At 46.1% G+C, this 23,337-nt stretch overlaps 2 long non-coding RNA genes and 2 pseudogenes across 7 annotated transcripts; 2 read left to right on the top strand and 2 right to left on the bottom strand.

Annotated features, from left to right (window-relative positions):
* The first annotated feature begins 2,310 nt into the window (after positions 1–2,310).
* On the top strand, positions 2,311–12,364 carry LOC149913902 (uncharacterized). 3 transcript variants are annotated; one of them, XR_016460892.1, is made up of 4 exons: positions 2,311–3,679; positions 10,369–10,926; positions 11,247–11,771; positions 12,320–12,364. It is a non-coding gene; the product is annotated as an uncharacterized LOC149913902 (long non-coding RNA). The 3 variants fall into 3 exon arrangements; XR_016460890.1 differs by lacking the exon at positions 12,320–12,364 and having other exon boundaries at positions 2,313–3,679; positions 11,247–12,084; XR_016460891.1 differs by lacking the exon at positions 12,320–12,364 and having other exon boundaries at positions 2,317–3,679; positions 10,369–10,504; positions 11,247–12,084.
* On the bottom strand, positions 3,686–7,028 carry LOC149913903 (olfactory receptor 4N2-like; annotated as a pseudogene).
* Positions 12,365–12,949: 585 nt separating the features above from the next.
* On the bottom strand, positions 12,950–23,079 carry LOC149913900 (uncharacterized). Of its 4 annotated transcripts, none has more exons than XR_016460887.1 (6): positions 21,712–23,079; positions 14,465–15,022; positions 14,030–14,144; positions 13,494–13,541; positions 13,290–13,379; positions 12,950–13,036 (listed from the first exon to the last, which is right to left on the bottom strand). It is a non-coding gene; the product is annotated as an uncharacterized LOC149913900 (long non-coding RNA). The 4 variants fall into 4 exon arrangements; XR_016460886.1 differs by having other exon boundaries at positions 14,049–14,144; XR_016460888.1 differs by having other exon boundaries at positions 14,049–14,144; positions 14,887–15,022; positions 21,712–23,077.
* On the top strand, positions 18,364–21,705 carry LOC149913901 (olfactory receptor 4N2-like; annotated as a pseudogene).
* Positions 23,080–23,337: the final 258 nt, after the last annotated feature.

Below are 23,337 nucleotides of genomic sequence, written 5' to 3'. Positions count from 1 at the left end.
GAGGACCACAAGTGACCTGGAGAGTCTCCCCTATGAGGAAAGGCTAGGTAACCTGAATCTTTTCAGCCTTGAGAAAAGAAGACTGAGAGGGGATCTTATTAATGTCTATAAATATCTTAAGTGTGGGAGTCAAAGGGACATGGCCAACCTCTTTTCAGCAGTCCATGGGGACAGAACAAGGGGAAATGGCCATAAAGTTGAGCATAGGAAGTTCCGAACCAATAAGCGAAAGAACTTCTTCACAATGAGGGTTACAGAGTACTGGAACATGTTGCCCAGAGCTTTTCTTCAGAGGAGGGGAGTTACATTCAGCTAGATTGAGTCAAGGTTAGATATCATGGGGAAGACAGAGACCCCCATGCTTTCTGGGAACGCATCCTCATGGGGACAGTCTTTTTCTCCCAGCTGGAAGATGTCCATGCTGCAGCATGTGTCTGGTGCCGCTTGTGCTCCTGTCACTGAGCCCCTCTGAGAAAAGCCAGGCTTCATGATCTTCCACAATCCTAGTAAGCATCTGTAGGTAACACTCACTTTTTTTAATACTGATTGTAGGCAGTTCCCTCAGCCTTTGCTGCGACTGCTGGGTGCCCTGGACTCTCACCAGCCCTGGCTGAGCTCTTGCTCCATGTGGCAATGTCTTTTTCATACCAGGGACACCAGGTAGGGACTTAAGAATCCACATGCAGATTCTCAAGGTCCAAAAGGGGGGAAAAAATAGAGAGAGAAATATGTGTTGTTTTTGTTGTTTTTGTGAGTTCGTTTTCTTAAGTATTACTCATTTTTTATTTATTGAATCAATTGTTCAATATGCCTCATCTTGAAAAGATGACCTTCATGCTGAACTTCAGGCTGCTTCATGTCAGAACCAAAGTCATCTTCTCCACATGAGTAGCCACTTCTGTAACTTGTTTGACACATTCTCAGGGCCCCAGTCAGCTCAGGTCCTTCTGCTGGATTCCTTCTGTTGTCCTGGCACAGCAGCTCAGAGAATGCTGGTCTCTGCCTTCCCCTATTCCTGAGGACTTGGGGAAGAAGAAATGACAGATTTTGGCAAGGGAAAAGGATGGAGATGCGAAGGATGGTCTCACAGGAGCTTTTGTTGTCAAAAGAATTACCAGGAATGGCCATGTGAGCCTGCAAGGTGGTACTGGAGTTGGGACTCCGCCAGCTAGTGGTAAACTTATGGGATGGATAGTTTGGTGCCAAGACAGAGGTGGCCATCTGGAGAGAGGTGGACAGGACCCTGCCTGGCCACCAGAGCACACAGCTAATTTGAGCTGAAGGGGAAATACTTTGTCCAGTAAAGATCCCAGTAAATCCTGGGAAAGCATCCTTCAGGAATAATATTGCAATATTTTTTGGAATTTGGAATACTTCTTTCTTTCCAGACTTTTTCTGATAATTTGAAAATTTTACACCAATCTATATAAGTCGATAATTATTAAACTTGCTTTTAGCTTTTACATTATACAGTTTTTAATTTTTTACTTGTAAATTTACTTTCCCTCTTAAAAGCTCAAAACATATCCTGATTGTGTTTTATCAAAAAACAAATAAGTGAATAAAATATATAAACAGGTAATTTCTCTAAAATTAGAAATCTGTTACTCAATTTTCAGGCACATAAGAAGCTGGCTTATCTACAATGTATCTTTCAATTTTAATGGATGTTTGTGAGTCAAAGAATCAGTGGGATCATATCTAAAGTATGCTTCTGCATAATCTTCACACATTAGCATTAAAAATAATCCTTATACATACCTAGGTGCAATTTTCCTTGATTTTTTTTTTTTTTTTTAAGAGAACAACAGTAGTTCACAGCTTGAAGCAAGCACAATATTAAAAATCATAAAATAAAATTACAATAGTTTTTCTTAACATTGTTTCTAATAAGTTGCATAACTCATCAGAAGATATAAAAATCTTCACGTGGAAGATACATTTATTCAGTATATTCTATCATTGCTGTTTCAAAGTGTATTAGTTACTGTAAGCTTTCAGGTATTATTTATTTTTTTCCCTCAAGATTTAGCTTTTTGACCTCAAACATTAGTGAAAGATGCAGTCAGGATTAGCAGGTTCTAAACTGTATTGACTCTCAGGGAAAAAAAAAGCACTGAAGTTTCTGTTCAGATGCTATCTGAAGAGACTGCTGATCAGTTCTTTATTAGAAAAATTTCCATTTTTAGTGAACTTTTGTCATAGGAAATACAGACAAAAATAATAGCTATTTAATAATATATTACAAACTACCAAAATAAAAACATCAGAAGAAAGCTAGAAATTACTTCATCAAAAGTTACTATAGGAAGTAGATTAATTATCTGTTAATATATATTCTGCTGGTCCTATCGTCTGATTTCTTGACTGAACAAGCCTACACATGCACTGTGATGCTGAAAATGCTTATCACTATTTATAGACAAGATTATTCCTTCCCTGTCTGTTGAACACGTGGATCGTACCAGTGCAGCTATTGTGGCTGCAGTAGGGGTGGAAGACAAAGGGAGTTTTCTTCATGACAGCAACACCAGCCACTTGCTTCAAGGTGTATAAATGTTGAGGAGATGGAGAACACTTGCTGTCAGAAATCATGGCAGCTGTACAGAATCTAGTTGTATTTTGGGGATGGTTCTTGTAACCAGTTGATTTTATGACACTGTCCTACTCAAGAGTCTAAAGTGCATGATAGAAGAAAGCTGGGAAAATGCTTCTCCTTACTATTTTTCACTTGCAGATTCTTTCTTTAGGGATTCTTTCCAAAAGGAGATTTTGGGGATTGAGGCAGTTGAAGAAAGAGTGAAGCCAGGGGGCAGTCCCTGTGGAGAGGACCCCAGGAACTGAGCTTCCCCACCACTGTCTCAATGAGAAGACAGACGCAGTTCCCATTCCTGCTCTGCATATGGAAAAGTATGGCTGGATTTATTTGTTTGGGTTTTCTTCCTTTCTCTCATTTTGAAGGGGAAAAGCTGGAGCAGGGGGAGCACTACTGGTCCTTTGTTACCTCCATAACCGGTTGGATTCTGCATGTGCTGCAACAGGACAGCATTGCCAGGCTCCTTAACCTGCTGGGGCAGGGTGGGAGCAAAGAGCGTGAACTGCCCTCCTGCCAGCTGCACCTAGTTATGGTTTGCCAGGTCCCTGCTGCCCTGAATTTCACCTGAAAGGTTTGTTCTAGCTGCTTGCAGTAGTAAAATTTAGGGAAGAAATGGAAGTCAAGAGCTAAGGCTCTGCACAATAACTTTGCGTGGATTGAACTGCGGCACCTGAAGACTGTTTCCTGAATAATGCTGGCATTTTGCAGGTGTGTTGGTTTAACCCACTGAACTGATGTCTGTGAGCGCCAGTCTTCTCCACCTGAACAGTAAGAAAGCTGGGATATGCCCAGAAATTGCAGCAGTTGCTGTGAATACTCTCCCAAATGTTTGTTTCCTTTAGTGGTAGCTAATGACTCAGCACTGTGATATCCTGTCTCTGGCACGATCTGGAACGCTGCATCTCTTTGCAGATGTTGGGTGCCCATTTCCATGGACCCTCCTTTCTTTCTCTCCTCAGAAGCAGCACAGTGCGGTTCCCTGCGTTAGGGAGCAGCAGCCAGCAGGCTGCCAGAATGCCAGCTGGGCCTTGCAGCGCGCAAAGGGACATGTTGGGGATGGACCATCCTTAGCACCACGCAAAAGTGAGTCTCTTCAGTCCTCTGTCGTGAAGTATGGAAGAATGCATTTTAAGTATTACTTCTGAGCGGGTGCAGGACTGTAGGGATGTCAGGTAACCATGGTGGAAGCACTGGGGAGGCCGACAGCAGCAGCTGATGGCAGCAGTGTGACAGAAGGCCGTGTATAAGTGGTGGTGCTCAGAGCTGAGTGCATTCCTGAGAAAGGCACTCTTGACTTTATGGCGTTTTCTTTCACCTAGTGATATGTAGAAAGTTAGTGAAGAAAGGAACAACAAGAACAAAAATACCCTACTGCAAGGGCAACTGCATTTGGATATTTACAGCATGCTAGAGCGTTATGTGAGAACCAAGAACTCCGTGACCTGTAGGATGCAATGTCTTCTGAGAGATTATTGGAGGACTTTGTGGACGGAGAAGTGTTTAGCTCACTCTGCATCATCTACACTGCCTAAGGAAGTTACACTGCAGTAAGAAAACCATGCTCTCTGAAAGCACAGTTTCCCATTGAGAAGAATTATTTGGCTGACCACCTTGGGGTCAAACTATAAAGCGGATTACAGGGCAAGTACAAGGGGCGAGACAAACACGCCTAAGGCATGGTTTATTACTTCTCAAAGTAGAAATTAAGAAAGGATTAGCTGAACTTCTCCCTAGAAATGCCTGTTAGTTTTGCTGGAATCCTTAGTGACTAATTCAGACAGACATCTGTGCTGCAAATGTCTGTAACTGTATGGATGAAGTTTATGATCTGCACATCCTGTAAAGCTATAGCTACATTGTCTTTGATTTTTACTTAACAGATTGCAATGTCTTGCCTATGCTATATGAATTGCAAAGCTTGCCTGCAAGCTGGATCATCCAGCAGCTTTCACACTCTCCCTTTGTGGAAATGTAATCAACTCATTCAATGGTGGGATCATGAATGAGTCCAACGAGAAGGCAGCATCAACAGTGAAAGTTTGACTATAAACTGAAATAATGAATTACCATGGTTGAAGCTGAACCAGTAGTCCAGTAATAGTTCTATGAAGTCTCAACACCTACCAGATACTTTCTAATGAATTTAAAAGATTCTTAATGATAACTTCATAGTGCATGAATTGGTTCCTTTACACAGGTTGGTTCTTCCTTAACTTATTCCATACAGGTTTTAGTATCACTCTAGGGATTTTTTTGATAGAAAAGGACTTCTTGAAGGTTATCACTTGTACATTATGCTTTTACATAACGTACAGTGTGGATTTGTTCCTAAGAAAATTGCATGAACAAAACGAGGAACAAATAAACTTTCATTTATTTCTTTCAAATTTTTTTTTTTAAATATGTATTTGCTGACCAACTTCCACACGGAGCTTTTGATCTCCTTGTTACAGCATGTAGATCATGGGATTAGTCAAGGGAAGACAACCGTATGGAAAAGAAAGGTTTCCCAATGGAAACCTTTTCCATTGGGACAGCCTCAGAGGGTAGGACATATATGTAGACAGCTGGGCCAAGCATGACAAAAACAACGATGATGTGGGAAATGCAGGTGGAGGTTATTTTGTTCTTTGTTTTGGTGTGTCTGGAGCTTCAGCAAGAGGATTATGTAGGAGATGAGGAGAAGTGCAAAGCACATGACAATGACAACTCCATTGTTGAGGAACATCAGAAGTTCCGCCGTGTAAGGTCAGCACAGGCCAAGTTCGCCAACTGACGCACATCACAGACAAAGTCGTCCAGGACGTTGGGGCCACAGAAGGGGAGCTTGATGGTGAGAGCAAATAGAATGACGCCATGAATGAAGCCACCGCCCCACAAAGCTCCAGCCAGGGCACAGCATACAGTCCTGTTCACAAGCATGGTGTAGTGGAGAGGTTTGCAAATAGCAACGTAACGGTCACAGGCTATGGCCAACAGCAGGAAAGCTGCTGCTGCTCCCAGGAAGTGAAGAAACAAAGGCTGGGTCAATCAGGCCTTGTAGGAGTTGATCTTAGGATTTGAGAAAAAGTCAGCCAGCATTTTGGGTGGGGTCACAGAACAGTAGCAGATATCCAAGAATGCCAGATTAGCCAGGAAAAAATGCATGGGTGATCCCAGCTGGGAATCCCCCTGAATTGTGAGAATGATAAGGATGTTGCTTGGGAGAATTATGATGTAGAACAGGAGGAAGAAGAAGAAGGGAATTGACTGGACTTTGTGGGATTGAGACAATCCTAGCAGAATAAACTCTCTAACTACAGTTTTCATGCTCCATTTTGACTCTTGCAAGCCCTGAAAAACAGACAGCAATAAACACACAATGCCAATATGTTGCAATATTTAGCAACTTAGGCTACGCTTAGGCTACTGAAAATGCACATCCTGTGACCGTTACCTGGTTTTATGGAGGACCACATCCCTGTATGTAAAGGAATATCAGATTTATTGGGCCATACCATACGGCAGGCCGCCATTAACCATTCTATTATTGAATGGTTTTCATCATTATATTGATTACCTGCATATAATCTCTGTCTAAGAACAGGATGGACGGTCATTGTGGCCAATTTGGCTATTTCCAGGCCATTCACCAGAACACTTTCTGCCCCAGAATCCCATAGTCTTAATAACCAAGCCGGTACACTTTCTCTAGGTTTCTGCCTGAATCGTTGGACTAAGTCCATCAGTTCTGTTGCCGTGTACGGTTGGGCTGTTACGTGCAAGTGGGTTTGAGCGGGGGGCCACTGATCAGGCGGCACCCCTGCTGGTCTGTCCTGTACCTTTTTTGTTTTTTGAGATATAACAGGATGGATTTCTAGTGCGTCCGTCAAAATTGGGGATTCAAGATCCGATTTAGATGGTTTATTTTCCTGATCAACACAGTCCGTTGATTCAGGAGCCTGGTCATTGTTTATTGAAATACTACGAACTTGACCTATTGGAAGACGTAGAATTGGTTTTTTTTCCTGTTAATAGGCCAAGTTCCTGTTCTAATTTTTCAATACGATCTTTTAAAAGTTCATTTTCATTCACTGAAGTATTATTCCTTATTTCGGCATTGTTTAAAGCATTTAATAGTGGCCATGCCACTGTAGAAGCAGCTAATTGTCTTTCTCTAGTGACTAATATATCTTTGCCTAGTCCCTGAAAGTAATCCGCTAGGCAATATGGGGAAACGTTTCCCACAACACTTAGGGGACCCATTTTTCAATGATAGTTGCCAATTCATAATAAGGGGATCCCGCAAATCCTGGGATCTGCCCTGGAATTATCTTATCTAGGGGGGTAGTGTTCTCCCCCTTGAACCATTTACAGAAATTCCAAAGAAAGGACATAGTGTAAGTTTCAGTATATTCGGCTTGCCTGCCTGGCTCGCCAAGTGTATAATCAATGAAAATTATATAAAGGAATATTATATAATTTAATAATATTAAGATGTTATAGTAATGAAATAAGCAAGAGAGTTAGGCACAGCAAGACAAAGAGAATAAATAGAAGGCTCACCCGTGTCGTGGGCTCGCTCAGGAAAGACCAGTGGAGTGGATCTTCCGAAGAGAGAGAGAGAGATCCTTCCCCACTGGTAGTCAGCTCTTGAATGGGTCTAGGAGAGGTGGAGCCAGGCTCCACCCCTTCCTGCAGCACAGCTGAATTGCTTTCACTTGTGCTCCCAGGGCTGCCTCATTGCTCGCCTCAGGTGACTAATCAGAGGTTCAGGCTGTGACTCAGCAGTTCCCATACACTGAAGTAATCTACCTGGACTTGTGCAAGGCTTTGATATGGTCTCACTCCACATCCTTATCTCTGATTTGGAGATACGTGGATTTGAAAAGTGGATTAGTAGCTGGCTGTATGATTGCAGCCTGAGGGTTGTGGTCAGCGGCTCTGTGTCCAGGTGGAGGCTAACAATAAGTGGTTATATTAAGGAATCCCTCAGGGTTCCATCTTGGGACTGCTGTTTTTAATATCTTTGTGGGTGATCAAATAAATTCTTCACTGTGGGGGCTGTCAGGCACAGGAAGAGGTCCCCCAGAAAGGTTTTGGATTGCCCCATCCTATGAGGCATTCAGGGCCAGGGTGGATGTGGCTCTGGGCAACCTGATCTACTGCATGACAACCCTTCCCATGGCAGAGAGGTTGGAACTGTATGATCTTTAATATCGCTCCAACCTAAACCAGTCTATGATTCTCTGAATCTAACTCGGTTCAGTTGGTCAATCTGGGACCCAAATAAATATCTGTATAAACATGCCAAGGCAGCCTAACACAAGTGCACGTGGCTGGCACAGGATGGATCCCCTTCCACCCCAGTGCAAGGAGAAAGGATGAGGAAAAGCAGACAGGTTCTCAACGCCTTTTTTACATCTGTCTTTAATAGTCAGGCCCGTTATTCTCAGGGTACTCAGCCCCCTGAACTGGAAGACAGGGTGGGGAGCAGAATAAACCCTCCACAATTCAGAATAAAACAGCATGTGACCTGCTGCTCCACCCGGGCTGTCACACATCCGTGGGATTGGACTGGATCCACCTGAGGGTACTGAGGGAGTTGGTGGACGTGGCATCCTAGCAGCCCTAATCAATCAGGGAGTTCCCAGGTGACCGAATACTTGCTAATGTGGTGCCCATCTACGAGAAGGATCATCCTGATGTCCTCCTATGACTACATACCCACCTGGTGGATGAGATGCTGTGGGTGGAAGCTACCTGGACTGGAGCAAAGCCTCTGACACCGCCTCCTGTAGCATTCTCCTGGAGAAGCTGGCAGTCCATGGCTGGGATGGGTACACTCTTTGCTGAGTAAAAAACTGCTAGGAGGGCCAGGCCCAGAGAGATCCAGATGGAGTCCAGTTCTGAGAGGCGTTCCTCAGGGGTCGGCGCTGCAGCCTGTCCTGTTCAGTGTATTCACTGACGAGTCGGATGAGGGAATTGGGTGCACCCTCAGTAAGTTTGCAGATGACACCAAGTTAGGAGGAAGCGTCCCACAGACGGACTGAGATAGGCTGAATCACTGGGCTGACTGCAACTGCATGAGCTTTAAGAACGTCAAGAGCTGAGTGCTGCTTTTCGGCTACAGAAACCCCAGGCACCGTCACTACAGGCTTGGGGCAGAGCGGCTGTAAGGCTGCACGGACGAAAAGGGTCTGGGGTGCTGGTGACAGCCGGCAGTGCCCTCCAGTGGCCAAGGAGCCCAATGGCAGCCTGAAATGGGGCAGTCAGGAGCGGGGATGCGATCGTCGCTGTGATTTGCTAGTGGCCCCAGGGGATCTAAATTGCTAGCGGTTGTCCTTGTCCCATCAACTGCAGCCCAGCCCAGCCCAGCCGCTCCCTACAAGAAGACATGGCGGCCCTGGAGTGTATCCACAGAGGGGCACCAAAGCTGGGAGGGGTCTGGAGCGCAAGACTTAACGGGGAGTGGGAGAGGGAGCTGGGATGGTTCCGTGTGGAGAAGAGGAGGCTCAGGGCAGACCTTATCGCTCCGTCCAGCTACCTGGAGGGAGGTTACAGTGAGATGGGACCTCTTCTCCCAGGTAAATAGCAATAGGACTACGGGGAATGGCCTCACATTGCACCATGGGAGGTTCAGATTGGATATTAAGAAAAGTTTCTCCCAGAAGGGGTGGCGAGGCATTGGCACAGGCTGCCCAGGGAAGCGGTGGAGTCTCTGGAGGTGCGTAAGGAAAGGGTAGCTGTGGTGCTTCAGGACAGGGTTTGTTGGGCAGTGTTGGTGGCAGGTGGATGGTTAGACTGGATGAGCTTTCCAACCTTAATGATTCCGTGATTCTCCTCTCAGTACCTTACGTTCGCAGAAGTAGCACTAAATATACCGTGGATCTTTCTAAAGTGCAGAAGGTTACAGTGAGCTGTGTCTGTTCCATAATGTTCTTCCATTGGCTCTGGAGCATCGTTCTCCAATTGATGTGGATCCAGGGTGGATCCAGGGTGTCCCTTAAGGAGACCTGCATAGGCAGGAAGAGCAGTTGCTTAATCTGACACTGCATGGACAACGTGACTGCCCATCTCCCCAGCCCTGTCTGCTTAATGCCACCTGGCACTTGCCTTGCTTTTCCTTACATCAGACTTCTCTTCTAAAGTCTGCACTGAATGTTTCAGATCCTTTGTAGCAGCTGCCACCTGCTCTCCTCAGAGGACACGGGTGCAGAAGGGTTTCTCTTACCTTTAAACAAAGAACAGTAAGCGTAACAAAGCGTAACACAGGTTACCAAGAAATAGAACGTACTCCTCAGCTGTATGCCTCCACTGAAGTTCTCCTTCCCAAAAGATGACTGTACAAGAAATATGTCACGTACATAGATAGGAAATGATAAATATTAATATGAAAGGCATATTAATTAAACAGTTAGCTGGCTAAGGACACAGTGAGACAAACTGCTAAGGAGGGACAAACATTAGCTCCCTGAAACTCAAAGAACTGCACTCATTAAAAGGGCTATAAATGATCAGAGATTAAGGGGAGAGGAAATTGGGATAACAATAGAAACTGCAAAGGTTGAGACAGGCAGCTGGAAAGGTGGCTTCCAACGTGGTCAGCCTAATCAGGGCAGGTGGAAATACCTGTAAAATGAGGGCAGTTACATGCACAGAATGAGAGAGAGTTGTCAGTGCAAGAACAGCGGAAGATTGGTTTTTCTTTCCATACAGTGAATATCCATCCTGAAAGGTCACGTTTTCTCATGATAGAAATTCCACTTATTGTGTGCGTGTTTCACTGACAGGATTGAACCAGGGCAGCTCATGAGGAGGTGCTGAGTGTTTGAAAAACACTGAAGATGACTTCAGGTTTTCAAGCAGAGCTCCACCGTGTGACCACAAGCAGCCGGTGCCATCTCGAGAGGCCCTGGTGTTCCTGAGGTACCTGCCTGGGACTAACAGTTGTCAGAGAGAACCTGCAGGAGACCAGAGCCCTTTGGGACTGCAGATGGAGCCTGGAAGGAGAGCCTCAAGGGATCTGATTGCTAGCAGTTGTCTTTGTCCCTGTACTGCAGCCCAGCCCGGCACTAAATCCCCCCCCCCACAATAAGACAGTGGATCGTTGGGGATGATCCACAGTTGACGTGGCCACTGGAATCCAAGAAACTCTTCCTGGTTCTTAGTAGATATCCAGATATCCACGAAACGTTCTGGATTATCTGTGGCAAACTCAGACTGAAAGAGTTGAGTGCAGGTCACGCCAAGTAACTGTGGTAGAATCCATTATTTGGGAAGAACATCTCCTTCCAGCTAGGGAAGTTAAATGGAACAGTGTGAAAAGATCCATCCGGCCAATCCTCTGAGTAAGGGAAAATCAAATGTTGGTTGGGCTTGATGTTCTTAGAGGTCTTCTCCAACTTCAGTTCTTCTGGGATTCTAGGACAATAGGACTCTGGGATTCGGGCATGATATTAGGATTCCCCCCTTGGGGCTCGGTGCCATTGGGTTCCCAGCACTTAGTGCCCTTCCCCTGATCCCTGGCTCCTTCCCATGCCCTGGAGCCAAGGTAGGGGCTGGCTGCATGCCAGGCTCAGCCTGTGCCAGGGGACTCTGCCAAGCCCAGGGGCATTTGGGAACGTGAGGGGGGTCCCAAGAGAATAAATGCAGCCCTGGCTTCTTGCAGCCTCACCCAGCTCCCAGCGTACAGTGGAAGATGAAAGCAGTTGCTGTCATCGTGCTCCTGCTCCTCGCCTCCATGTGCCTCCAGGCACAGGCTAGGGTGTGCAGACGGCTTCTTGGTAACGGGCTGGCTCGCAACCACTTTCTCCTTGGGTTCCCTTGCTTCCATTTGTTTTTGCTCATGGGTTAAGTGGATTAGACAGCTTTTAGTAAATTGAGGCACAGTCCAATAATGTTTGCCTTCTGCCACTATAGCACAATACATTTGATTTTCCCTTACTCAGAGGATTGTGCTATAGCAAAAACAAATGGTCTAAGCGGAGTGAAGGACACTGATTTGTGACGTAACATGAGGAAGACAGTAGATTGCTGATGTAAGAACTGTCATGCTTGTGCCCTGACCAGTGCTGATTATGCTGGAGTAAAAGCCTCAGGCCAGCACCAGTGTACCGAAGGCCCAGGGGAATGACTGCAGATTGACTTTGCAGGACTCCAGCCCACGACAGCTCAGAGCAACAAATGCATCTTGGTATTAGTAGTTCCTTTTTGCAACGGGGCAGTAGCCATTTATCCCTTCACAAATGCCAGTGCTGAGAAACCAAAGGCTCTACAATATCGTTTGTATAACTCTATGTGTAGAGAAAATGGCTTTGATCCAGAAAGCTAATAGTATAGACAGATAACAGAGAAGGCAGAATACCAGAAGGCATGCCACAACAGCAAAATGACACATCAGTGACAATGAGCTTGTCTTTCTCTGTTTATTTCAAATGTGTTTTTTTCTCTCTTCTGCATTGATTGCCATATTGTAGAAAGGATTGAAGGGAATAAAAAGCTAAATATATTAGAATATATAGAATATAGATAGATAGATAGATAGATAGATAGATAGATAATATATAGATATAGATAGATACTATAGATAATATAGATAATACAGATAATATAGATAGATAATATAGATAATATATAGAATATATATATTAGTCAGGAAGAAAATGAATGTAAGCAACCTCAAAAACACTTCTTTATTTTTTGCATAAGCTTGACTTAGTAAAAGGTGCTCCTTTTCTGTAGGTATGAAACAACGGATACACCAGGAAATTTTGGCTGACCTCCCCAGGTCACAGCCTTTAAAGGGATCATTAATTGCAATGGAGAAAGATTTTGGTGGGCTACATCAAGGGGAAAATGAAAAAGCTTTGTTAGGATTATAAAGCACCAGGACTACAGCACCCTCTTATGGCTTCAATTCAAATGGACTGGGTGCCCTGCCACTGGCTGGGAGGGCGGGTAGAAGGCAAGGCCAAGTGAGGAGGAATTGAAGGAAGAATGGAGGGAGGGATGGAGGGAAGAAGAGATGGAGGGAGAGGGAAGCAGAGGGCAGGGGCTGCAGCTGCCCCACGGGGAGAGTGCAGGAGGGACAGAATGCATCCAAACGGCACCAAAAGGAGTCAGAAATTGTGCTCCAGAGGACACTGGGTGCTACCTCTGGTGGGCTGTCCCCCCCCAGCGTCACTCAGTGCCATCTCCTCGACTTCAGTACTGTGTTCAACCCACTGGATATCACAGAATCGTGGAATAATGGAGTTACTGCAGGGATAATGGGTACACATGGACAAAAGGACAAAGGGACTGATGGATGCAAGAATAGAGGGACACACAGACGCAGGAGCTTTGCTGGGGTGTTTCTTTATGGGAAAACGGACTGTGTTCTTTCAAAGATCTGGTGGCGATATGCAGGGATGATCAAGTCCTTATGGAACATGGTGGGGACAGCACCAGTGTTTCATCCTGAAAGTCAAAGTGCAGGCGGTGACCTTATGGTCACTTTATTTGGTCTGTATGGCACCAGAACCCTTTGTGTTCTTTGGGTGACCTTATGGGGTCCTTATGGTACCACGACGATCACCTGCACCCTACAGGGATGGCACTCTTCTTCTTGGATCCTTTTTGATCTCCTCCACACCTCCCAGTCCAGAGGGATTTGGGGTCCCCCCACAGCCCAGGACCCTGCAGGATACAGGGGTCCCCCAGTGTCACTCACCTTGATAGGAAGATTCACAACCACGGGATCTGGGAGCGCCAGCAGAGGGGGAAGGGAATGGGAGTTCCGCTTTCCTCATAGCAACTTAAGCTGCAGTGGGAGAAATGAGGAGATCCCAGTGGGCACCAGAACCTCCTCAAAAACCACTGAGGACCTGGGGCTCCCCAAATGGGAGGCACCTCCTGAGGGCACCGTAGTACTCACTCCTAAATCAAAAGCTCCGCTTGCTCCCACCTCGAAGTCATCCAGGAGCTGAGGAAGGAGGATGAGGGACAGTTTGGGTTGGAGTTAATAGCAAAGCATATGGCAGCGGGTGATGCCTTCGCAACAACCCCATATGGCCTCCCCTTGGTCTTAAAGCGAAAATCCCTACTGGTTCCCACAGACCCAATTGCTTCCACATGTCATCTGGAGTCCCTGGAATGTGGGGATCGGCTGGGGGTGGAGACCAGAAGGTGGAGATCCAAAGAAGGAAACAAGGGGACCCAAGAAGGGGGGCCGAGAGGATCCAAGGAGAGGGGACAGAGGGGACCTAAAGAGGAAACCCAAAGAGAAGAAACCAAGAAGACCCAAAGAAAGGAAATCAATAGGACTCACAAAGAGGAAACCAAGTGAACCCAGGGACCCAAAGAGAAGGAACCAAAGGAACCCAAAGCGAGGAAACCAAGGGGACAGAGGGGACCCAAAGAGCAGGAAGCAAGGGAACCCAAGGAGAAAGTGGTTGCGAGCCAGCCCGTTACCAAGAAGCCGTCTGCACACCCTAGCCTGTGCCTGGAGGCACATGGAGGCGAGGAGCAGGAGCACGATGACAGCAACTGCTTTCATCTTCCACTGTACGCTGGGAGCTGGGTGAGGCTGCAAGAAGCCAGGGCTGCATTTATTCTCTTGGGACCCCCCTCACGTTCCCAAATGCCCCTGGGCTTGGCAGAGTCCCCTGGCACAGGCTGAGCCTGGCATGCAGCCAGCCCCTACCTTGGCTCCAGGGCATGGGAAGGAGCCAGGGATCAGGGGAAGGGCACTAAGTGCTGGGAACCCAATGGCACCGAGCCCCAAGGGGGGAATCCTAATATCATGCCCAAATCCCAGAGTCCTATTGTCCTAGAATCCCAGAAGAACTGAAGTTGGAGAAGACCTCTAAGAACATCAAGCCCAACCAACATTTGATTTTCCCTTACTCAGAGGATTGGCCGGATGGATCTTTTCACACTGTTCCATTTAACTTCCCTAGCTGGAAGGAGATGTTCTTCCCAAATAATGGATTCTACCACAGTTACTTGGCGTGACCTGCACTCAACTCTTTCAGTCTGAGTTTGCCACAGATAATCCAGAACGTTTCGTGGATATCTGGATATCTACTAAGAACCAGGAAGAGTTTCTTGGATTCCAGTGGCCACGTCAACTGTGGATCATCCCCAACGATCCACTGTCTTATTGTGGGGGGGGGGATTTAGTGCCGGGCTGGGCTGCAGTACAGGGACAAAGACAACTGCTAGCAATCAGATCCCTTGAGGCTCTCCTTCCAGGCTCCATCTGCAGTCCCAAAGGGCTCTGGTCTCCTGCAGGTTCTCTCTGACAACTGTTAGTCCCAGGCAGGTACCTCAGGAACACCAGGGCCTCTCGAGATGGCACCGGCTGCTTGTGGTCACACGGTGGAGCTCTGCTTGAAAACCTGAAGTCATCTTCAGTGTTTTTCAAACACTCAGCACCTCCTCATGAGCTGCCCTGGTTCAATCCTGTCAGTGAAACACGCACACAATAAGTGGAATTTCTATCATGAGAAAACGTGACCTTTCAGGATGGATATTCACTGTATGGAAAGAAAAACCAATCTTCCGCTGTTCTTGCACTGACAACTCTCTCTCATTCTGTGCATGTAACTGCCCTCATTTTACAGGTATTTCCACCTGCCCTGATTAGGCTGACCACGTTGGAAGCCACCTTTCCAGCTGCCTGTCTCAACCTTTGCAGTTTCTATTGTTATCCCAATTTCCTCTCCCCTTAATCTCTGATCATTTATAGCCCTTTTAATGAGTGCAGTTCTTTGAGTTTCAGGGAGCTAATGTTTGTCCCTCCTTAGCAGTTTGTCTCACTGTGTCCTTAGCCAGCTAACTGTTTAATTAATATGCCTTTCATATTAATATTTATCATTTCCTATCTATGTACGTGACATATTTCTTGTACAGTCATCTTTTGGGAAGGAGAACTTCAGTGGAGGCATACAGCTGAGGAGTACGTTCTATTTCTTGGTAACCTGTGTTACGCTTTGTTACGCTTACTGTTCTTTGTTTAAAGGTAAGAGAAACCCTTCTGCACCCGTGTCCTCTGAGGAGAGCAGGTGGCAGCTGCTACAAAGGATCTGAAACATTCAGTGCAGACTTTAGAAGAGAAGTCTGATGTAAGGAAAAGCAAGGCAAGTGCCAGGTGGCATTAAGCAGACAGGGCTGGGGAGATGGGCAGTCACGTTGTCCATGCAGTGTCAGATTAAGCAACTGCTCTTCCTGCCTATGCAGGTCTCCTTAAGGGACACCCTGGATCCACCCTGGATCCACATCAATTGGAGAACGATGCTCCAGAGCCAATGGAAGAACATTATGGAACAGACACAGCTCACTGTAACCTTCTGCACTTTAGAAAGATCCACGGTATATTTAGTGCTACTTCTGCGAACGTAAGGTACTGAGAGGAGAATCACGGAATCATTAAGGTTGGAAAGCTCATCCAGTCTAACCATCCACCTGCCACCAACACTGCCCAACAAACCCTGTCCTGAAGCACCACAGCTACCCTTTCCTTACGCACCTCCAGAGACTCCACCGCTTCCCTGGGCAGCCTGTGCCAATGCCTCGCCACCCCTTCTGGGAGAAACTTTTCTTAATATCCAATCTGAACCTCCCATGGTGCAATGTGAGGCCATTCCCCGTAGTCCTATTGCTATTTACCTGGGAGAAGAGGTCCCATCTCACTGTAACCTCCCTCCAGGTAGCTGGACGGAGCGATAAGGTCTGCCCTGAGCCTCCTCTTCTCCACACGGAACCATCCCAGCTCCCTCTCCCACTCCCCGTTAAGTCTTGCGCTCCAGACCCCTCCCAGCTTTGGTGCCCCTCTGTGGATACACTCCAGGGCCGCCATGTCTTCTTGTAGGGAGCGGCTGGGCTGGGCTGGGCTGCAGTTGATGGGACAAGGACAACCGCTAGCAATTTAGATCCCCTGGGGCCACTAGCAAATCACAGCGACGATCGCATCCCCGCTCCTGACTGCCCCATTTCAGGCTGCCATTGGGCTCCTTGGCCACTGGAGGGCACTGCCGGCTGTCACCAGCACCCCAGACCCTTTTCGTCCGTGCAGCCTTACAGCCGCTCTGCCCCAAGCCTGTAGTGACGGTGCCTGGGGTTTCTGTAGCCGAAAAGCAGCACTCAGCTCTTGACGTTCTTAAAGCTCATGCAGTTGCAGTCAGCCCAGTGATTCAGCCTATCTCAGTCCGTCTGTGGGACGCTTCCTCCTAACTTGGTGTCATCTGCAAACTTACTGAGGGTGCACCCAATTCCCTCATCCGACTCGTCAGTGAATACACTGAACAGGACAGGCTGCAGCGCCGACCCCTGAGGAACGCCTCTCAGAACTGGACTCCATCTGGATCTCTCTGGGCCTGGCCCTCCTAGCAGTTTTTTACTCAGCAAAGAGTGTACCCATCCCAGCCATGGACTGCCAGCTTCTCCAGGAGAATGCTACAGGAGGCGGTGTCAGAGGCTTTGCTCCAGTCCAGGTAGCTTCCACCCACAGCATCTCATCCACCAGGTGGGTATGTAGTCATAGGAGGACATCAGGATGATCCTTCTCGTAGATGGGCACCACATTAGCAAGTATTCGGTCACCTGGGAACTCCCTGATTGATTAGGGCTGCTAGGATGCCACGTCCACCAACTCCCTCAGTACCCTCAGGTGGATCCAGTCCAATCCCACGGATGTGTGACAGCCCGGGTGGAGCAGCAGGTCACATGCTGTTTTATTCTGAATTGTGGAGGGTTTATTCTGCTCCCCACCCTGTCTTCCAGTTCAGGGGGCTGAGTACCCTGAGAATAACGGGCCTGACTATTAAAGACAGATGTAAAAAAGGCGTTGAGAACCTGTCTGCTTTTCCTCATCCTTTCTCCTTGCACTGGGGTGGAAGGGGATCCATCCTGTGCCAGCCACGTGCACTTGTGTTAGGCTGCCTTGGCATGTTTATACAGATATTTATTTGGGTCCCAGATTGACCAACTGAACCGAGTTAGATTCAGAGAATCATAGACTGGTTTAGGTTGGAGCGATATTAAAGATCATACAGTTCCAACCTCTCTGCCATGGGAAGGGTTGTCATGCAGTAGATCAGGTTGCCCAGAGCCACATCCACCCTGGCCCTGAATGCCTCATAGGATGGGGCAATCCAAAACCTTTCTGGGGGACCTCTTCCTGTGCCTGACAGCCCCCACAGTGAAGAATTTATTTGATCACCCACAAAGATATTAAAAACAGCAGTCCCAAGATGGAACCCTGAGGGATTCCTTAATATAACCACTTATTGTTAGCCTCCACCTGGACACAGAGCCACTGACCACAACCCTCAGGCTGCAATCATACAGCCAGCTACTAATCCACTTTTCAAATCCACGTATCTCCAAATCAGAGATAAGGATGTGGAGTGAGACCATATCAAAGCCTTGCACAAGTCCAGGTAGATTACTTCAGTGTATGGGAACTGCTGAGTCACAGCCTGAACCTCTGATTAGTCACCTGAGGCGAGCAATGAGGCAGCCCTGGGAGCACAAGTGAAAGCAATTCAGCTGTGCTGCAGGAAGGGGTGGAGCCTGGCTCCACCTCTCCTAGACCCATTCAAGAGCTGACTACCAGTGGGGAAGGATCTCTCTCTCTCTCTTCGGAAGATCCACTCCACTGGTCTTTCCTGAGCGAGCCCACGACACGGGTGAGCCTTCTATTTATTCTCTTTGTCTTGCTGTGCCTAACTCTCTTGCTTATTTCATTACTATAACATCTTAATATTATTAAATTATATAATATTCCTTTATATAATTTTCATTGATTATACACTTGGCGAGCCAGGCAGGCAAGCCGAATATACTGAAACTTACACTATGTCCTTTCTTTGGAATTTCTGTAAATGGTTCAAGGGGGAGAACACTACCCCCCTAGATAAGATAATTCCAGGGCAGATCCCAGGATTTGCGGGATCCCCTTATTATGAATTGGCAACTATCATTGAAAAATGGGTCCCCTAAGTGTTGTGGGAAACGTTTCCCCATATTGCCTAGCGGATTACTTTCAGGGACTAGGCAAAGATATATTAGTCACTAGAGAAAGACAATTAGCTGCTTCTACAGTGGCATGGCCACTATTAAATGCTTTAAACAATGCCGAAATAAGGAATAATACTTCAGTGAATGAAAATGAACTTTTAAAAGATCGTATTGAAAAATTAGAACAGGAACTTGGCCTATTAACAGGAAAAAAAACCAATTCTACGTCTTCCAATAGGTCAAGTTCGTAGTATTTCAATAAACAATGACCAGGCTCCTGAATCAACGGACTGTGTTGATCAGGAAAATAAACCATCTAAATCGGATCTTGAATCCCCAATTTTGACGGACGCACTAGAAATCCATCCTGTTATATCTCAAAAAACAAAAAAGGTACAGGACAGACCAGCAGGGGTGCCGCCTGATCAGTGGCCCCCCGCTCAAACCCACTTGCACGTAACAGCCCAACCGTACACGGCAACAGAACTGATGGACTTAGTCCAACGATTCAGGCAGAAACCTAGAGAAAGTGTACCGGCTTGGTTATTAAGACTATGGGATTCTGGGGCAGAAAGTGTTCTGGTGAATGGCCTGGAAATAGCCAAATTGGCCACAATGACCGTCCATCCTGTTCTTAGACAGAGATTATATGCAGGTAATCAATATAATGATGAAAACCATTCAATAATAGAATGGTTAATGGCGGCCTGCCGTATGGTATGGCCCAATAAATCTGATATTCCTTTACATACAGGGATGTGGTCCTCCATAAAACCAGGTAACGGTCACAGGATGTGCATTTTCAGTAGCCTAAGCGTAGCCTAAGTTGCTAAATATTGCAACATATTGGCATTGTGTGTTTATTGCTGTCTGTTTTTCAGGGCTTGCAAGAGTCAAAATGGAGCATGAAAACTGTAGTTAGAGAGTTTATTCTGCTAGGATTGTCTCAATCCCACAAAGTCCAGTCAATTCCCTTCTTCTTCTTCCTCCTGTTCTACATCATAATTCTCCCAAGCAACATCCTTATCATTCTCACAATTCAGGGGGATTCCCAGCTGGGATCACCCATGCATTTTTTCCTGGCTAATCTGGCATTCTTGGATATCTGCTACTGTTCTGTGACCCCACCCAAAATGCTGGCTGACTTTTTCTCAAATCCTAAGATCAACTCCTACAAGGCCTGATTGACCCAGCCTTTGTTTCTTCACTTCCTGGGAGCAGCAGCAGCTTTCCTGCTGTTGGCCATAGCCTGTGACCGTTACGTTGCTATTTGCAAACCTCTCCACTACACCATGCTTGTGAACAGGACTGTATGCTGTGCCCTGGCTGGAGCTTTGTGGGGCGGTGGCTTCATTCATGGCGTCATTCTATTTGCTCTCACCATCAAGCTCCCCTTCTGTGGCCCCAACGTCCTGGACGACTTTGTCTGTGATGTGCGTCAGTTGGCGAACTTGGCCTGTGCTGACCTTACACGGCGGAACTTCTGATGTTCCTCAACAATGGAGTTGTCATTGTCATGTGCTTTGCACTTCTCCTCATCTCCTACATAATCCTCTTGCTGAAGCTCCAGACACACCAAAACAAAGAACAAAATAACCTCCACCTGCATTTCCCACATCATCGTTGTTTTTGTCATGCTTGGCCCAGCTGTCTACATATATGTCCTACCCTCTGAGGCTGTCCCAATGGAAAAGGTTTCCATTGGGAAACCTTTCTTTTCCATACGGTTGTCTTCCCTTGACTAATCCCATGATCTACATGCTGTAACAAGGAGATCAAAAGCTCCGTGTGGAAGTTGGTCAGCAAATACATATTTAAAAAAAAAAATTTGAAAGAAATAAATGAAAGTTTATTTGTTCCTCGTTTTGTTCATGCAATTTTCTTAGGAACAAATCCACACTGTACGTTATGTAAAAGCATAATGTACAAGTGATAACCTTCAAGAAGTCCTTTTCTATCAAAAAAATCCCTAGAGTGATACTAAAACCTGTATGGAATAAGTTAAGGAAGAACCAACCTGTGTAAAGGAACCAATTCATGCACTATGAAGTTATCATTAAGAATCTTTTAAATTCATTAGAAAGTATCTGGTAGGTGTTGAGACTTCATAGAACTATTACTGGACTACTGGTTCAGCTTCAACCATGGTAATTCATTATTTCAGTTTATAGTCAAACTTTCACTGTTGATGCTGCCTTCTCGTTGGACTCATTCATGATCCCACCATTGAATGAGTTGATTACATTTCCACAAAGGGAGAGTGTGAAAGCTGCTGGATGATCCAGCTTGCAGGCAAGCTTTGCAATTCATATAGCATAGGCAAGACATTGCAATCTGTTAAGTAAAAATCAAAGACAATGTAGCTATAGCTTTACAGGATGTGCAGATCATAAACTTCATCCATACAGTTACAGACATTTGCAGCACAGATGTCTGTCTGAATTAGTCACTAAGGATTCCAGCAAAACTAACAGGCATTTCTAGGGAGAAGTTCAGCTAATCCTTTCTTAATTTCTACTTTGAGAAGTAATAAACCATGCCTTAGGCGTGTTTGTCTCGCCCCTTGTACTTGCCCTGTAATCCGCTTTATAGTTTGACCCCAAGGTGGTCAGCCAAATAATTCTTCTCAATGGGAAACTGTGCTTTCAGAGAGCATGGTTTTCTTACTGCAGTGTAACTTCCTTAGGCAGTGTAGATGATGCAGAGTGAGCTAAACACTTCTCCGTCCACAAAGTCCTCCAATAATCTCTCAGAAGACATTGCATCCTACAGGTCACGGAGTTCTTGGTTCTCACATAACGCTCTAGCATGCTGTAAATATCCAAATGCAGTTGCCCTTGCAGTAGGGTATTTTTGTTCTTGTTGTTCCTTTCTTCACTAACTTTCTACATATCACTAGGTGAAAGAAAACGCCATAAAGTCAAGAGTGCCTTTCTCAGGAATGCACTCAGCTCTGAGCACCACCACTTATACACGGCCTTCTGTCACACTGCTGCCATCAGCTGCTGCTGTCGGCCTCCCCAGTGCTTCCACCATGGTTACCTGACATCCCTACAGTCCTGCACCCGCTCAGAAGTAATACTTAAAATGCATTCTTCCATACTTCACGACAGAGGACTGAAGAGACTCACTTTTGCGTGGTGCTAAGGATGGTCCATCCCCAACATGTCCCTTTGCGCGCTGCAAGGCCCAGCTGGCATTCTGGCAGCCTGCTGGCTGCTGCTCCCTAACGCAGGGAACCGCACTGTGCTGCTTCTGAGGAGAGAAAGAAAGGAGGGTCCATGGAAATGGGCACCCAACATCTGCAAAGAGATGCAGCGTTCCAGATCGTGCCAGAGACAGGATATCACAGTGCTGAGTCATTAGCTACCACTAAAGGAAACAAACATTTGGGAGAGTATTCACAGCAACTGCTGCAATTTCTGGGCATATCCCAGCTTTCTTACTGTTCAGGTGGAGAAGACTGGCGCTCACAGACATCAGTTCAGTGGGTTAAACCAACACACCTGCAAAATGCCAGCATTATTCAGGAAACAGTCTTCAGGTGCCGCAGTTCAATCCACGCAAAGTTATTGTGCAGAGCCTTAGCTCTTGACTTCCATTTCTTCCCTAAATTTTACTACTGCAAGCAGCTAGAACAAACCTTTCAGGTGAAATTCAGGGCAGCAGGGACCTGGCAAACCATAACTAGGTGCAGCTGGCAGGAGGGCAGTTCACGCTCTTTGCTCCCACCCTGCCCCAGCAGGTTAAGGAGCCTGGCAATGCTGTCCTGTTGCAGCACATGCAGAATCCAACCGGTTATGGAGGTAACAAAGGACCAGTAGTGCTCCCCCTGCTCCAGCTTTTCCCCTTCAAAATGAGAGAAAGGAAGAAAACCCAAACAAATAAATCCAGCCATACTTTTCCATATGCAGAGCAGGAATGGGAACTGCGTCTGTCTTCTCATTGAGACAGTGGTGGGGAAGCTCAGTTCCTGGGGTCCTCTCCACAGGGACTGCCCCCTGGCTTCACTCTTTCTTCAACTGCCTCAATCCCCAAAATCTCCTTTTGGAAAGAATCCCTAAAGAAAGAATCTGCAAGTGAAAAATAGTAAGGAGAAGCATTTTCCCAGCTTTCTTCTATCATGCACTTTAGACTCTTGAGTAGGACAGTGTCATAAAATCAACTGGTTACAAGAACCATCCCCAAAATACAACTAGATTCTGTACAGCTGCCATGATTTCTGACAGCAAGTGTTCTCCATCTCCTCAACATTTATACACCTTGAAGCAAGTGGCTGGTGTTGCTGTCATGAAGAAAACTCCCTTTGTCTTCCACCCCTACTGCAGCCACAATAGCTGCACTGGTACGATCCACGTGTTCAACAGACAGGGAAGGAATAATCTTGTCTATAAATAGTGATAAGCATTTTCAGCATCACAGTGCATGTGTAGGCTTGTTCAGTCAAGAAATCAGACGATAGGACCAGCAGAATATATATTAACAGATAATTAATCTACTTCCTATAGTAACTTTTGATGAAGTAATTTCTAGCTTTCTTCTGATGTTTTTATTTTGGTAGTTTGTAATATATTATTAAATAGCTATTATTTTTGTCTGTATTTCCTATGACAAAAGTTCACTAAAAATGGAAATTTTTCTAATAAAGAACTGATCAGCAGTCTCTTCAGATAGCATCTGAACAGAAACTTCAGTGCTTTTTTTTTCCCTGAGAGTCAATACAGTTTAGAACCTGCTAATCCTGACTGCATCTTTCA

The sequence above is a fragment of the Phasianus colchicus genome, chromosome 33 (assembly GCF_987193195.1).
Source record: "Phasianus colchicus chromosome 33, bPhaCol1.hap1.1, whole genome shotgun sequence".
NCBI classification, from domain to species: Eukaryota; Metazoa; Chordata; class Aves; order Galliformes; family Phasianidae; genus Phasianus; species Phasianus colchicus.
This window is presented reverse-complemented; position numbering and strand designations above follow the sequence as displayed.